General features: G+C 45.1%; 1 long non-coding RNA gene and 1 pseudogene across 2 annotated transcripts; one reads left to right on the top strand and one right to left on the bottom strand.

The window, feature by feature from the left end:
• Positions 1–408: 408 nt before the first annotated feature.
• On the top strand, positions 409–16,272 carry LOC136146477 (uncharacterized). 2 transcript variants are annotated; one of them, XR_010658992.1, is made up of 4 exons: positions 409–590; positions 889–1,662; positions 10,041–10,094; positions 11,190–16,272. It is a non-coding gene; the product is annotated as an uncharacterized lncRNA (long non-coding RNA). The 2 variants fall into 2 exon arrangements; XR_010658991.1 differs by having other exon boundaries at positions 889–1,734.
• On the bottom strand, positions 8,331–9,134 carry LOC136146656 (large ribosomal subunit protein eL20 pseudogene; annotated as a pseudogene).
• Positions 16,273–17,535: the final 1,263 nt, after the last annotated feature.

The following is a 17,535-nucleotide window of genomic DNA, read 5'->3' as shown; positions in this document are numbered from 1 at the left end:
CAGCAGCTGGAATTCCAGTGTAAAGCCTGTCAGTGGGGCAGAGACCCTTTCAGCAGCTGCTGTAGTTTTGTTAGCTCTCTGGCTGTTGACAAAAGAATCAGTTACTGTCATTTGATATTGAATAATTTTCAGCGTTAATTTTCTTCTGCTCATCCTTCATATTTTTTGAAGTTTGGAGTCATTGCATGGGGATTATTAGACCCTTGTCACTCCCAGTGAGGGTGCTGAGGTCCCAGGAGTTCTGCTTCCATCCCAAGGACAGCTCTGCGGTGCTGTGCCTGTCACTCTCGGGGCTCTTCCTACTGACCCCGAGTCCCCTGTGTTCCAAGGTCAGATGCTTGAGAAAGAACATGATGAAACAGCCAAGAGGAACTTAGAGGTCAGAGCTCTCTGTTCTCCTCTGGCTTGGATCCACTTCCCCCATGGGACCTTAAGTTTGGCGGGCCTCAGAATTACCAAAGATGTGAAGCTAACCAACCTTGGCCCTCTCCTCATCAGAAGAGTCCTCTTTCCTCTGGTTCCTGAACCCTCCAGCTTTCTCTAGCAACCTGAAGTTCAGTGACTGAACCACAACATAATTAATGATGGTAGTAAGTAGCATGGAGTACCTCGTGTTGGGGGCGCGCTCAACCTATGTTAGATACTCTATTTACTCCTCAAGGAAACCTATGAAGATTATTATGCTAATTTATTGGTGATGAGGCTGAGGTTCTGTGAGGTTCAGCTGCTTGTCTAAGATCATTCATCGATTAGAGTTTGGATTTGATTCTAGACTTTGAAGTGTGTTCCCTACAGGACACTGTGAGAATGGCCACCTTCCTCGGGGATTGCAGGACAAGTACTCTCACCCGGCATATGGGGTCCATTAAGATACTGTGTTCCATCCAGGCTATGCCATCACGCGGGTGTGTGACAGGGCAAGTCTCCTACCTTTCAGAATACCAGCGTCCTCCTCTACAGGGTGAAGGTTTCAGCCACATCTCAGGCCCCTGCTGTGCCAAGATTCCCCTGAATCTACTCACAGGGAGGAAGGAGGCGTTGCATCCGGAAGCTCCCGGGAGAAGGGAAGGTTAAGTAGTGGAGGGGGAGGCTGATCAGGTGTCCTCGCAGTTTTGGAGGCATGGGTCAGGCTGGACTCTGATAAGCTGCACGTGTGGATGAGCGATGTGCCTGAGGCAGGCTGGGGACAAGTCTGACCGCCCTCCGGTTGTCCTCTGGGCTCTAGTTGGCGGAGTGAAAGCTGGAGGCCCTGTTCTGAGTCCCCACCATCTTCCTTCACCCTGTCCTCCTCTTTAGCCCACCTGGCCTTGAGCTGAGGTCCCCACAGGCTTCGGTAACCTCCACGTGGGAGTCGGCAATGCCGGGGCAGGGTGTAGGTGGGGAAGGAAGGAAACAAACACCTGGGCTCTGGGCTCCACCCAAATGGATTCCTCCCCTCGCCATTGGGAGCCAGACACTTCGGCTCCCTGGAGCCTCATGTTCCTGTGCTAACTAGATCCTCTTCTCACCCTTCCCGGCGCTCCTTGTCACCCAGACTTCTCCAGGGCAGTGCAACGGGCCTACCTCTACCTGAGCTCCCTGCATCCATCCGTACAACTCGCCCAGAAGAACATTTTCCCAAAGCCTGTGTCCCTGGCTGTGAGCTGCTCTCTGAACACCCAAGTAAAGCAAAAGCTGTGACCGAACCAGATTCCTTTGCCTGATGTTCAGCAAGCCAAACGCTGAGAGCCTGAGGTTTGCTGCAGAGAAAGGGTTTACTCACGAGACAGTCAAGTGGGAAAATGGGAAAACAAATCTCAAAACCCCTTGCTGAAGGCGAGGAGCTCGGGATATCTATGGGATAAAGCTGAGCCCTGGGGAGTGTGGGGGAAAGTGATTGGAAATAAGAAAAGGTGAAGCAATCATTGTCCAGCACAGCTGAAACTAATCAAAGCCTTTCCTCTGGGCTACATGTTTGGAAAATGGTGATGGTAGCACCTTCTGAGGGTGAATTTTGAACCCTCTGATGTCAAAATGTCATGGAACGGACACACAAATAGCCAGTTGAAGGATTAGTGATCTTAACCAGTCCTGACTGGCTCAAGCTCAAACTAGACACAGCTGACTCAAAAAAGTTCCTGAAAAACAACTTGGCAAACAATTCGGCTACGTGACACTTGGAGGGTTTTTTTTTGCAAGTTTTTCCTAGCCACAATTAAAGCGAGCTTGATCAGTGAAGGCAGGTTACAGGTTTAATGGATTCTGGCTGATAATTATGTTCTGTTTCAAAGCTACTATTTGTTGACAATCTGTTAATGTCCCAGGCATTTTAATAGCAGCCTTAGGTAGTTTATCTAACTTGATTTATTCCTCACCACCCTGTGAGTCAGCTAGCATTACCGCATTTGCTTTTGAGAAAATTGTTGTTCAGAGTCTGAGCTGCCCAGTTACCCAGCTAGTGAAAGGCAGAGACCATAGTCCTATCACTTTTCCTGATTGAAAGAAGAACTTTGCTTTCTCAAGGCTATTTATCAGGACTGTGCTTTCTTAACTAAAGGTTAAAATGTGCATCCTTTTTTTAATCAATATTTTTTTAATTGAAGTATGCTTGATTTACACTGTTTTGTTAACTTCTGCTGCTAAGTCGCTTCAGTCGTGTCCGACTCTGTGCAGCCCCATAGATGGCAGCCCACCAGGCTCCCCCGTCCCTGGGATTCTCCAGGCAAGAACACTGGAGGGGGTTGCCATTTCCTTCTCCAATGCAGGAAAGTGAAAAGTGAAAGTGAAGTCACTCAGTCATGTCAGACTCTTTGCGACCCCATGGACTGCAGCCCACCAGGCTCCTCCGTCCATGGAATTTTCCAGGCAAGAGTACTGGAATTTTCCAGGCAAGAGTACTGGAGTGGGTTGCCATTTCCTTCTCCAATGCAGGAAAGTGAAAAGTGAAAGTGAAGTCGCTCAGTCGTGTCTGACTCTGCTTGACAGCAAAGTGATTCAATTATGCATATATGTACATTCTTTTTCATGTTCTTTTCCACTGTGCTGTATCATAGGATGTTAAATACAGTTCCCTGCGCTATGCAATAGGACCTTGTTGTTTAGCCACTCTGTATATAGAAACTTACACCTGCTAACCCCAGCCTCCTACTCCTTTCCTTCCCCGTGGCAGCCACCCGTCTGTTCTGTGTGTCGGTTTCACAGGCTCGTTTGAAAACACGCCTTCTCATCAGATATTGTGTGCACTGGGGCCTCTAGTAGAACATCCGAGGTCATAATTGTCTGAGATGAACTGGGACTGTCTTGGCATCCATATTTCACAGCTGCCTCTTGTCCCATCTCCCACAAGCCCCACGTTGGAGGACGAGTATCAGCCAGCCATTAGGAAGGAAGGGACATGATGAAATAAGTCATCCCAGTCAGGCTGCTGTGTTGGCTGAGTTGTGTTTTGTTTTACTCTGTGGTGAACAGGGAAGGGCCTCAAGTCACGGAGTAGCTTGAGAGGTTTCCTGTTTTTCCTGTCACTGTTTTTAGGGGGATGTTAGCATGTGCGTGCGTGCTAAGTCACTTCAGTCCTGTCCGACTCTTTGCGACCCCATGGACTGTAGCCCCGCCGGGCTCCTCTGTCCATGGGATTCTCCAGGAGTGGGTCGCCGTGCCCTCCTCCAGGGGATCTTCCCGACCCAGGGATGGAACCCCCATCTCTTAATGTCTTTTGCATTGGCAGGCAGGTTCTTTACCGCGGGTGCCACCTGGGAAACCTGAATGTTAGCATATGCTATTGCTAATTTGACAAGCATTCTTTTCCTGTTGAGCAAGGCACCCAAAGCCCCAGTTTTCCAGCAGGTTCAAAGCCCACCTCTGCCCGCACTCTTGCCGGAGCAGCACTATGTGATTGCCTGTTAGCTTCGTTCTCCTCTTTAGTAATAGACTTTGTAAAGGAAGGTGATGAACCCCAAAGAAAGTGTGGTGGGCTTTCTGGCTGGGAGGGTTTTCCGATTCCTCTGAAATCACACACCTGATAGCTGCCTCCTGCTCCAGGAGTGAGTAAAGTGAGTCCTGGGCTTAAGGAGGGCCCTCCAGGTGGGGAGGAGATAAGAGACCCAGGAATGCTCGCATCTCCCCACCCCCACTCAGCTCTCTTTTGGATTATACCTGAGGCAGGTGGCCCAGGCCCTGAGGGGCCTTAAAGTAACAACTTGATGGTCTCCCCGCTGAGATTGCCTTCCCTGGGTGGACACCTGGTTTCTTACTGCTGCAGACTGAGAACCCCCCTTCCTGTTTTCAACTCTGACCGCTGGGCTGCTCTTTCTCCTCTGTGGCCTGAGAAAGAGGACATGGGAAAAGGAAGGATGATGCCCTGGAGGAGCTAGAAGCTCTGCGTTTCTCACTGGGGTAGGGAGGGAATATTCTGAGGGTAGATTCTGGATCTTAAATATTTGGGAATCTGAGGGTAGAAGAAAGGCTGTGGAAGAAAAGAAGACATCCGTCAGACCTATAGGATCTGGAAAAAGAGGTCACAGCACTGCAGTTAGGGGACCCGTGTCCCAGGCCTGGTGAAGGGGGTGACACCAGCCCACAAGGGTGCCTTCAAGTCAGTTGAAAGACTTTTGATTTTAATGTTATACCAAGGAACTGACTTTAGATTTGTTAGTCTTCCACTGCACGAAATACTTGAATTTTCTCAGTCATCTTTGCTGTTTATTCATTTCTGAGCACCTTTTAATATGGGTGAGAGAAAGGATGTGAACACACCGCAGCCCCCACACGCAGGTACATTTACTCCTAATAAACCACTGAGACCAAGCTCTTGGTGGGAATGGGTGAGCTGCCTTTGGTCAGGTCTCTGAGGCTGAGTTTCCTCCTAGGAAAGTGTGGGAGAAAATACCCGCCTTGCTTTTCATATACGGCTGTTGTGAGGCTTCCGTGGGCTATTAGATTATTCATTTATGTTTTTCTCAACAGATATTTATCAAAAGCCTAATCTGTGCCCACCCTCCTCCAAACTTTGGGGGTTCTCAGTGAGCCAGATAGACGAGAACCCTAATGTCAAACCATTTACATTCCATAATGCATCCATGGTTTTCAGTTGTTTTTAAATTAAAAATTAGGTTATTTGTTATAATCTTAGCTGGAAATCCAATATGTAAAATAAGTAGAAAGGAAATAAGATCAGGGATTAAAGTTCTGCCTGTTTCTCTCAGCCCCAGTTTCCCCAGTGGACTTTGGGAACACCGTTTGGAGTGCTTTTAGAAATTCCTTCACATTCACTCAGCGTGTGAGAACTGATTGACTCCTGACTTTGCAAATAGTGTGTGGGTAGGGCCACCCAGACCCCTTATGCTGGTTAGACTAGCATCGGAAGGAGCCTTCACCCTGGGCCTGCAGAGTAAGAGGAGGGAGTGATCATTGGTGGGAGCTGCTGAGATTTAGTGAGAGCTGCAGCCAAAGGAGAAGCTGCTTGCGTGGCTTCAGCAGAGGGACGCAGCTACTGCCAGATCAAAGCCGGGCTGGAAGGGGCTCTGAGCTCTGCTGCTCCCCCTCCCTTCTTCCCTCCCATTTCCTGTCTGTGTACTCCAGGGGTGGAATCAATCCAGAAGCCGGAGGCAATGGAACCCCTCCTGGTGCAGGCACAGAGCAAGGCGGGGATGGTGCAGAGCTGACCTATCACCCCTGAGAGTGCCCTGCGCTGTGCCAGGCACCCTGCAAGGTGTTGCAGATAAAAGATGGGTGAGCCGCAGCCCTGTTCTAGGACACAAGTCAGTCGTAACTCCAGGAGAGTGTGACGAAGACAAGCGCCGGCTTAGGATCATGTCCAGATGAAAATCAAACGACAGCTCAGAAAGAATCTAGAAGTTGGAATCCTCATACATAGTTCGACTTCTATGCACCAGTAGCCTCTGGACCAAAAACATCATTGATAATTGATGCCTTCTTGTCTGTTTTTCTGACAGGGTCCTGCAAGGGAAATGCAGACCCTCGATCCTTCGATATTCAGCGACCTGGTCTCCTTGTCAGTAAAGACTGTTTTACCAATAGCATTAAAAGGTGTCGTCAATAACATAGTAGTGAGGAGTAGAGACAGACTCCCATGGCACCCCCATCCATGTGTCACACCAGCTCAAGATGTTCTGTCATCTCAGAGGAGGCAAATCGGCTGCAACTGTGCAAAATACGATAAACCATGAAACAAAATAGTACATGACATCTGCTACTTAAATAGTGAAACCTGAGCTGCAGCTTTATGGGTTTGGCAAACATGCCATGTGTGTGTATCATTCTGAACACTGAAGATGAAGATAAACTGTGTGTGGACTGGCTCCTGCATTAGATGATTTCTTTCCCATCTCAGTTTGTCTCCGTCATGGAGTAGAAGTGGAGATGGGTGTGGCAGGACTCCTGTCACCTAAGCACTGGTGACCCCTCTCCTGCAGTGACTGACTGGAGGCAGATCCCAAGAAGCCCCAGGGGTCTGCTGGTTCCCTGAACCCACCTGCTGACCAAGAGTGGACAAGAAATTTCATCCTAAGTATTGCAGCTCAGTCTCAAATTGAAGCTTCACTGGGATTGCTAGGGAAAATGGAAATAAATTCCCAATCAGAGGGATGAAAAGAATTGGTTTTGGTCAGAAAAGATTTGTTGATGTTTCTAAATGCCAGCAAACACGTGGCCGAAAAAGACTCCGAGATTCCATGATTCTGATGTGATTTTTGGAAGAATTTGAAACTAAGTCATTTCGTTAGCTGACCCTGAGTACCAGTTCTTTAAGGAAAAGGAAAAGGGACACATATTTTGGCAACATTCCTCCTGTGGCTGAGCCAGCCTGAGCCTCTGGGAAGGCTGGGGAGGTTTCAGTGAATTTTGTGGGCTCCCTTTGCAAAGCAAAACATGACCGAGGAGGCGATTGTGAATTCCTTTCTGAGCAGCAATTGAGACCAAAAGAGCAGAAAGTTCAGCTTGGAACACAGGCTGTTCTAGTTGATTTTGTTCTCGGGGGCTGCTATTTCCATTCACTGGACTGAGCTTTTTAAATGTGCACAGTAGAGAAGTGATCCAGCTGGGAGGTGGGGGGAGAGGAGCCCCAGGAGGTGACAACAGCATACACGTTGTTCAGCAGACGCACCAGCACAGCCAGGGCCACGAGGGGTGTCGGCCGGGTTCTCGGGCCGATGAGGGCTCTGCTGCGCTTTCGTCCTGGCTGCTCCCTGTGAGGAAAGCTGTGGCTCCTCCTTGTCACCAGGGACTTGACAGGAACGAGGTGTTCCATGTTCCTGAGGAAAGAGTTCATGAACCTGAGTTTCCTTAGCAAGTAACTAGAGTTAGCATGCTGAGAGTGTCAGGCTTCTTAATTGTCTTTTCTGTGACTGTAAATGGTACATTTTTTTTTTCTTTGAAAACTGGAGGTCTAAAGGGCCAGTTTTATTCATGGAAGGCTTCCTTAGTGGCTCAGATGGTGAAGAATCCTCCTGAAATGCAGGAGACCCGGGTTCAGTCCCTGCGTCAGGAAGGTCCCCTGGAGAAGAAAGTGGCAACCCACTCTGGTATTCTTGCCTTGAGAATCCTATGGACAGAGGAGCCTGGCGGGCTACAGTCCATGGGGTCGCACAGAGTCAGACACGGCTGAGTCTAAGACTTTATTCATGGAAAACCGGCTGGAAGAATGCTGTTGGGGTTAAGTGCCAAAGCACAGCTTCCTCCTCTTTTCCCCCTTTGAATGGAGTTAACCCATTTCGCTATTGAGTGTTGAAAAACAAGCCAGGGAAACTGCAGCTGGGCCTGTCAGAGAGGGAGGCAGGGAGCCCCTGACTCTGGGCAGGACAGGTGGGAAGGGGGTCGGGGTAGGGGGCAGGATGAGGAGGGGGAGAAGTGGGGCACTAGCATCTTCCTGCTCCCAGTTTTCTTCATACAAAAGAAGGAATCCCCTCCTCGTTTCCCTGTTTCTCTCCACACACACCCCCACCTTGATCCTGGGTTGGGTGCCCTTCCACCAACTACTCGTGTGTGCCTTAGGCAGGTTACATAACTTTCTGTTAAAGGGAAATCATAATAGTCTTTAGGCATTCTGAGAATTCCTGGAGACAGTCCATCAGAAGCTCTTAGAACCGTGGAGAAAGCAGTAGTTTCTTGGCAAATGCTGGTAGACATCGGGGCTCCTCTTCCTGCTTCTGAGTCCTTCTGATTTCCCTGAGGCCCTTTGGTCCCTGACTTGAGGCTGAGGGGGGCCCTGGGTACAAGCGGTTAACTGGGGAAGTGGAGAGGAAGAATTTGTCCATAGAGTCCTCACTTCCGGAAGCTGGTGAGAAGGTCAGTGACAACAGCTGACCCAGAGGCCATAGTAAGCATTGAGGATTCAGTGATAAGGGGCCCTCGCTTCTTTTTTTTCAGTTTTCCCACTAAGTTTTATTTGGGCAGACCCGAGGACAGAGGGCCTGCACCTAAAGGAAGGTGTTGGGCCTCTTGGTGGTGAAGCGTGGCTTGTGCTGGCGACGGAGGACGCGGTGGGGCGGTGGGAACTTGATCTTGGAGTCGTGGACCTGCTTGACCGCTGGTCGGGGCACTTGCTGGCTGCGATCTCCTCCACCTTCATGGTCTGGACTGAGGGCCCGGGCTCGGTGCCGGGCACCCATGTCTCAGTAGCTCTGGGTGACGGCGCCAGCTGTGGTCAGGTCCCGGCACTCCCGGTTCATGTTGTGGGTGCCGCTGCGGGAGTCATAGCGTAGCCAGATGCCGAAGCTCTTCACTCGCAGGGGAGAGTTCTCCAACACCTGTCCACAGTAGATGATTTCCCCTGAGGATTTCTTCATCTTCAACTGAGACACAAAGTACCAGAAGCGGGACTTGGCAACAAGATGATTAGGTGCAAAAATTCTCATGCGATAGAGGGGTGGCCTGCGGCATTTGGGGGTCAGCAGGCAGCGCCCCACCACCTTATACTCTCGAGGCATCCCTGAGGCCTTCATGGCGCTCTATCCACAATTGCCGCCACCCTCAAAAAGGCCAGTGTGTGCTGTTGATTGGGCCACACAGAGGGAGTGCTGAGGCCCACAAATCTGTAGAGGGTGATGATATGTAAGAAAGAAACTACCTTGATGCAGAGAGAAGTACATATAATGAACAGTAGTAGAAAGTGAGGGACTACCCATAGGTTAGGAGTAGCTCCAAAATTCAAGACTTGAGAAGACTCGTTTGGGCTTGACCTGAGGCCATAGAGGCTTCCCAGGTGACGCTAGTGGTAAAGAGCCCGCTTGCTAATGCAGGAGGTGTGGGTTCAATCCCTGGGTGGGGAAAATCCCCTGGTGTAGGAAATGGCAACCCATTCCAGTGGTTTTGCCTGGGAAATTCCATGGACCAAGGAGACTGGCGGGTTAGTCCGTGGGATTGCAAAGAGTCAGACACGATGGAGTGACTGAGCACTTGAGGCTGTAGAAATGACTTTATTTCCCCAGTAGAACTGGGAACTAAACACAGTGGAACAGGGAAGAGCAGCAGGCCTTTGTAGGGAGAGTTTTGAGATGGAAAGGGTTAAGGTCAGAGATCAAGCAGAAGCAATCATTGCTGTCATTTTCACCATCAATAGCAAATATTTGCTGAATCTCTGGACAATTTTATCTCATAAGCAACACCCATGGACTTTGAAACCAGACTATTTACATGGAACAACCCTACTTGTATAGTGTTTACTGTAATTTTTCAGAACACAGTGAAAACATTTATATTCTAAGTGACTGATTGAGGGGGTTTGCATGATAAATCTGTACTGAAGAGAAAAGCATAGGAGAAATAGGGTAAAGGTTACAGTATTAATATTAAAAATGTTGCACTCCCCCCTGCCCCACACTGAAACATGAAATATGAAATGCTCCTTTAGCCTCTATGGCAAAGACAGTGCAATGCATTCACCAAGTTGTATGACATTCAGTTCCTGAGCAAACAAGCAAATTACATTCCCAGTGCCCTTGCATCTAGTTGGAACTGTGAGGCTAGTTCTGGTCAGTTGAATATTAGTAGAAGTGATACAGCCATTTATGTTTCCTAGATCTTCTACTCTTCTTTTTCCTTTCCAGGAGGCAGAGCCACAGATGGAAGGAGACTGGATCCTGCCCAATCAATATCAGAATGTGAGTGGATTAGAAATAAAAGCAGCTGTGGCTTGATGAAATTTTAGGGTTGTTTGTTGTAGAAGCCAGTGTTAATGACCCTGCCTCAGACAGCAAAAATAAGCAATATTGAAATTCTATTATTAGAGTAACCATGGTGTTTCAGAGCAGTAATAAATTTCTTTTGCCTTAAGATTTTGGGATGTTCCTGCTAAAGTGAGAATATAGGAGTATTAATATATTAAGTGACTGAAGTTCATGATATTTGCTGCAGTCAGAGACACATAGAAAGGTATGGATTCGTTCATTCATTTATTCAGTATTGAACAGGCACCTACTGTGTGCTAGACAATGGCTAGATGCTAGAAGTACTGACAGTTTTTCTGATTGGGAGTTTGTGAAGGGTTTGTTCATTGGGATGGAGAATATTTTTAGGTCTAAATGAGAACCATCTGCTTGCTGGGGTGTTTGCTCCCTAGTTTTTTTTCTTGGTCACACCCAGCAAGGGCAAGGGAAGAGTTCCAAACTATGAGCATCTGGGCCCACTCTTGGCGGTGCAAGTGGAGACAACTCCTTGGCAGAGAGGCCCTGGGCTAAGAGTGGGGAGGAGAGGAAATCCTTGTGTATCCAAGTTGGTGGGTAGGAGAGGCCTATTTACTCATTTATGTTAGTTAAGACAGTCACAATTGAAGCCTGAAGTTCTTCTGGAGAGCTCGGGATTCCTTGGAATTAGAATCTGTTAAAAGGTCTTGATGTCTAAAAATGATTATTGGTATTAAAATAAGCAAAAGAAGCAGTGCAGTTTTTTTCCCACCTGTAGTTATATGTCCTTTAGAATTCTTTTAGCCTTCTTAGTGTGATGGACATTCTGAATAATGGGGTGAGGGACTGAAGCAGAATTTTAAAATATCATATGAGCAAATTCCATATGTATAGAAAGAGATAAAAGAATTACCTAGCCGTTGACAGTTGTTTCACTTTTATGCATGCAGTCTTCCTTAAGAGAAGGATGAATGACCTATTCATTTTTTTTGTTTTTTGATGTGGACCATTTTTAAAGTCTTTATTGAATTTGTTACAATATTGTTCCTGTTTATGTTTTGGTTTTTTTGACAGTGGGATCTTAGCTCCCCAGCCAGGGATTGAACCTGCACCCCTTGCATTGGAAGATAAAGTCTTAACCACTGGAGCACCAGGGAAGTCCCTGCCTACTCTTAATTGTCAAGGATGAGACTCGAACAAGCTGGTATCCTGGGAAAGGGGACAGAACATTTTGTATTTGATGAAGAGAGCCCTTCACTTAATATGTGGAGTTCCGGAGAAGCAGAGACCAATTGCATAAAGAGATCAGGCCTTCCTATGAGAAAGAAATGGAAATATTCTAGATCTGCTGAAGGCAGACTCCTGTTAGGCTGAACTGGAAGGCAGTTGAAGGTAGGAACACTTCCTAAATGACATGTTCACCCTGGCATGATTTTAAGCCTTTGCAGAAAAAAAATGGCTGAGCATCAGAGGGTGGACTTGTGCCTGCCAAATGGAAGAGATGAAACCTTGGAACTATAACCCAGACCAGGGACGAGCAATCATTAGCTGGAGCAGGGCCAGGAATGACTGGTACCAGTGGGCTGATGACAGCGTCTAGTTCTTTCTCTCCCTCTTTCATCATTTGATTTCTGGACGCTCCTTGTGCTCTTGGACAATAAGGGGTGTGTATTGTGAAACTGTGAGGGGGGAGGAGGCAGTGCTTGAGAGGACAGAAAGGGTATACAAAACTTGGAACAATTAAGTAAAAAAAAAATCATCATCATATTTTCACTCACAATATTTTGCAGGGGTCATGTAGACCATGCCAGCCTTCAGTATATCTAAATGAAGAATGGGATTGAAATCTAGCCCCTAAATACATGCATTAAAGGAATATAGGGTGTGTAGCTATGGCGAAACAGATAATGGGCACAGAATCTGTAGCTGCCCTTTGAGCTTGGTCTGGCCTGAACATGTGAACAAGATGAATAATACATAAGAACAATGAGATCTATTCATTTATCCAAGCTAGTTTTGAGAAACAGAAACCAAATTATCATTGTTGCAGTACTGACTTAAAGGAGAACAACAATTCATTTAAAACAGGTTCTTTGAAACTAGTTAACATACAGACTTCTTTTAAGGGAAAATATTTTACAGATTTCCACCACTGACTTAAATTATCTCTACGATAATGATATAGTCTTTCCTTTCTTTTCTCCTCTTTTCTTGTGCTTGGGGACTCGTGGTGGTGTTTTATTCGCTAGGTCGTGTCCAACTCTTGTGACCCCATGGACTACTATAGTCCGCCAATCTCTGTCCATGATATTCTCCAGGCAAGAATACTGGAGTGGCTTGCCATTTCCTTCTCCAGGGGATCTTCCTGACCCAGGGATTGAACCCGGGTCTCTATGGAGATTCTTAAATCTTGAGTTTCTGATTTTTTAAAATCAGATTTGGAGGATTTCAACCATTATCTCTTCCAATCTTTTCTTTTATCACCACATTCACCCCAGTTAATCCAATAACATATAATTAAGTTGTTTGAAGTTGTTCCATAACTCACTGATACTCTGTTTTATTTTTTCAGTTTTTCCCATTTCTCAGGGACTACTATCCTGTACAACCTGATGCCCAGTGTCTGAAAATCATTGTTTTATATGTTTTCACCCTGTTTCTTTCTTTCTTTTTTTCCCCAGTAATTCCAACAGGAAGGTACAGGTCTTGGCTATTCCAAGGTGACTGAAAGGTGAATGAAACCATCAAGAGTAACTTTTAAAACTTCTTTCTCAAAAAATAGGAACCATCTCTCTCCCAGAAGCCTTCAGGAAATGTCTGTTTCAGGTTCACTAATCATTAATGGTCATGTGTTGACTGCAAAGCCATAATTCTTACAGCACATGACTAGCTCTGTGGTTCTGCTCAAACAATTCACATGCCTCATACACTCCTCAGCTACCAAAGTCCTGCCTTAGAGAAGCACAGTCTCCTCATCACAGACCCTGGGACAGTTTTGGGCACAGAGAGAAGCCTTGGTGCTTGAAGGGTACTCATGAGACCAGCAGTATGGATACCATCTGGAAGTTTGTTAGAAATACAGAATTTCAGGCCTCCCCCTCCCCAACCTACTCAATCTGTAGTTTAATAAGACCCCTGCATGCTCCATATGTGGAGAAGGAAATGGCAATCCACTCCAGTGTTCTTGTCTGGAGAATCCCGTGGACAGAGGAGCCTGGCGGGCTACAGTCCACAGGGTTGCAGAGAGTTGGATATGACTAGCGACTAAACAACAACAAAATGCTTCATGTGCACATTAAAGTTTGAGAAGTGCCATATTTAGATCTAGGTGTCCTTCTATGACTTCTCAGAGTCCTCTCTAGGGTAGTGATTCTTTAACTCAATAGCAGATGACCTGGGCAGTTTTGATCATTCCAGTGAGGTGTGTCTAGCGTCTTATCGATGTTGTGACTCTTGTTAAGGTTGTATCGTCAACAAACATGTCTTCTTCAGACTTCACAACTTGGAGTCACACAGGGAAGTTTAGCTCAGAAGATCCCAGGTGCACCGCCGCATTGGATAAGCGCAGGCTAGACACGAATATCCCAGGGGTGTGGCCTTGAATGTCAGAAGCACTGTACTTATGCTGTTCCACTGGGGTTATCAGGAGGCTACAAATCATGATACTTTCAGGATCTTCACAGATAATATACACTTCATTCTGTAACAGCTTAGGAACGTAGGCGTTATCTTATGGAAAAATGATAGTGACAGGTCTGAAATCTGACTTTCAGTTTTCTAATTTACAGGGCAAGAAAACTGGTTTCTCTAGACCTCACATTTTTGTAAATGGAAGGGATAAGACTGCTAGTGAAAGTGAAAGTGTTAGTCACTCAGTTGTGTTTGACAGTTTGTGACCCCATGGACTGTAGCCCACCAGGCTCCTCTCTCCATGGAATTCTCCAGGCAAGAATACTGGAGTGGGTTGCCATTCCCTTCTCCAGGGGACCTTCCTGACCCAGGGATTGAACTGAGTCCCCTGCATTGGTAGGTGGATTCTTTATCAACTGAGCCACCAGGGAAGTCCAGATAATCTCTTTACTGTAGCTGTAAAACTTGACTGTGATCATGCAGACAACACTCTGTGTCAGTTTATGAAGACTGAAAATGATAAACATGGACTGACAAAGACTTGGAAAGGACTTTGAACGACTACTAAGATTACTCCTCCAAAAGCATCTCAGTGATCATCACAAAGCAGGACGTGAAGCTCACTGTGACCTGGTGAGACAGGCTATGACCATAGTTATGAGACGGACTCATGTGCTCAAAGTTCAGATGCCTTATAGGGACACTACTTATAGAAACAGAAAGGAACATTCTGTCTACTTCTGCTTCTGCAGGGGGTGAGGTCTTACCTAGACAAGTATGAGCTTTGCTGGTTCAGCTTCTTCATATAGTGAAGGTTCAGTGATTGTGGCTTGATATGTGTTCAAGAAAGAGCACATAAAAAAGAAGATTCTTTTTTAAAAAATTAATTGCAAAGTATTTCAAAAATACATGTAAATCCATGGCTGATTCATATCAATGTATGGCAAAAACCACTACAATATTGTAAAGTAATTAGCCTTCAACTAATATAAATAAATGAAAAAAATACAGAAAATAATAGATACTAACAAATACTAACATTTTGTCATATTTCCTTTAGATCCTTTCTTTTCTCTATAGAAATTACTTACACCTACAACTAGTCACAACATTCCAATGTTTACTCTAAAAGCATGATTTTGAAGTTCTCTCCCTTTGAAATTAGAGATTGTAATTTTATAGCAATTCCTCTTACATTTAAAAAATACTCTAAAAAGCCAAAATTGATATGTCTACTCTTTCTGAGCAAAATAGTGACTTTAGAATTCTATAATTTAAATCACCTTCTCTATTTCCTATTTTTTAAATATCTTAGTTTTACTTCATTTGAATTCCTCACTTCAGTAGTCATTATCATTACCTTTACTTCAGATAGTGAAGGAGTATTTCCCAAAGTACTTACCAAGTTCTTTGATCCATACTGGTTTTTGATCTCCACATGTTTCTTTTCTATTAAATTGTCTTTTTCTAAAGTACATTCTTTAGTAGTTCTTTCAGGGGCTGTTTGAAAACACACACTTTGTTTTATCCACTCTCTTGAATGATATTGGCAGATATTTTTCTTCAGCACTTTCTGTTATCTTGTGGTCTTTGTTTTTTCCTGTTGAGAAGTCTGCTTTAGTCTAATTGTTACTTTGTAGGCCATCTATTTTTGTTGTTGTTGTTGTTCTGAATACTAAAATTTTCTTATCACTGGTGTTATGCAATTTTACTTGGATGAATCTAAGTGTGGATTTTTACTAGTTTAGCTTAGTATTTATTGTGATTCTTAAATCTGAACATTTAAGTCTTTTATTGATTCTGGAAAATTCTTATTGACTATTGCCTCTCCCCCCCAATCCTCTGTTCCTTCCTTTGTGATTTCTAGACATTGTCTCAACTCCTCTACTTCAGTAGTTAATTTTGCATACTTCCTGGAGAATATGGATTTTATCAAGTACTGACTCCCATTAATTCCTACCCCAAACTACAGATGTATTAACATATGCACCTCTTTTCATTTCAAAACACAGGTTTTGGTGTGAAAATCAAGTTCATATTTGTGTTCCATTATTATTAGGTGTATGCAGGTCAGGAAGCAACAGTTAGAATTGGACATGGAACAACAGACTGGTTCCAAATAGGAAAAGGAGTATGTCAAGGCTGTATATTGTCACCCTGCTTATTTAACTTATATGCAGAGTACATCATGAGAAATGCTGGGCTGGAGGAAGCACAAGCTGGAATCAAGATTGCTGGGAGGAATATCAATAACTGCAGATGACACCACCCTTATGGCAGAAAGTGAAGAGGAACTAAAAAACCTCTTGATGAAAGTGAAAGAGGAGAGTGAAAAGGTTGGCTTAAAGCTCAACATTCAGAAAGCTAAGACCATGGCATCCGGTCCCATCACTTCATGGCAAATAGATGGGGAAACAGTGGAAACAGTGGCTGACTTTATTTTGGGGGACTCCAAAATCACTGCAGATGATGATTGCAGCCATGAAATTAAAAGATACTTATTCCTTGGAAGGAAAGTTATGACCAACGTAGACAGCATATTAAAAAGCAGAGACACTACTTTGCCAACAAAGGTTCGTCTAGTCAAGGCTATGGTTTTTCCAGTGGTCATGTATGGACGTGAGAGTTGGACTGTAAAGAAAGCTGAGCACCGGAAGAATTGATGCTTTTGAACTGTGGTGTTGGAGAAGACTCTTGAGAGTCTCTTGGATTGCAAGGAGATCCAACCAGTCCATCCTAAAGGAGATCAGTCTTGGGTTTTCATTGGTAGGACTGATTTTGAAGCTGGAACTCCAATACTTTGGCCACATGATGCGAAGGGCTGACTTATTTGAAAAGACCCTGATGCTGGGAAAGATTGAGGGCAGGAGGAGAAGGGGATGACAGAGGATGAGATGGTTGGATGGCATCACCGACTCAATGGACATGAGTTTGGGTGGACTTCAGGAGTTGGTGATGGACAGAGAGGCCTGGTGTGCCTGCGGTTCATGGGTTCACAAAAAGTTGGACGTGACTGAGCAACTGAACTGAACTGATTACTGGATGTTAGTTAACAATTTTCAAACCTCAGTTTTAAACTTAAACAGAGGTCCTCAGTAAAGATAAGTATCTAGCAGATGATAATTAAAAAATTGTCATCATATCATTTGCTCAAGGCAAATTCCTACACCATCTCCTCTGCAATTTTCAAAATTCTCTTTTTCTCTAGTATTTTCAACTTTTTCACCTCTACTCAGTGCCACCTGGAATACTATAATAATATCCACAATTCTTTTCTTCCGAAACAACAAGTGCTATCTGTACCCTGAGATCTCCCTCCAGTTATCACCCTTTTATCTTCCTTTCTCTGAAAGGCTTTCTGCTACATTCTGCAAATTATCCTTCCCAAATCACTTTTCAACCAACTTTTTGTCTTTTTTCACAGACTTAGCTGTGGGTTGCTCTATAACATAGGGAGCTCAGCCTGGTGCTGTGACGACCTAGAGGGGTGGTATGGTAGTGGGGTGGGAGGGAGGCTCAAGAGGGAGGGGACGTGTGTATACTTATGACTGATTCATATTGTTGTACGGCAGAAACCAGCATGACATTGTAAAGCAATTACACTTCAGTTAAAAATAATTTAAAAAAATTATGTATTTAAAAAAATCTTACTTTTGCATGTAATCAGTCACTTTAATTATGACGATAATAACTATACTGAGCCCTTGCTTTTTGCTAGGCATTGGGCTAAGTGCTTCATACCAGTGTCCCATTTAATCTTCATAACAACACAGTGAAGTAAGAACAATTA

Source organism: Muntiacus reevesi, chromosome 14, assembly GCF_963930625.1.
Source record: "Muntiacus reevesi chromosome 14, mMunRee1.1, whole genome shotgun sequence".
NCBI classification, from domain to species: Eukaryota; Metazoa; Chordata; class Mammalia; order Artiodactyla; family Cervidae; genus Muntiacus; species Muntiacus reevesi.
Note: the sequence above shows the minus strand (reverse complement) of the source record. Positions and strands in the feature narration are given on the sequence as shown.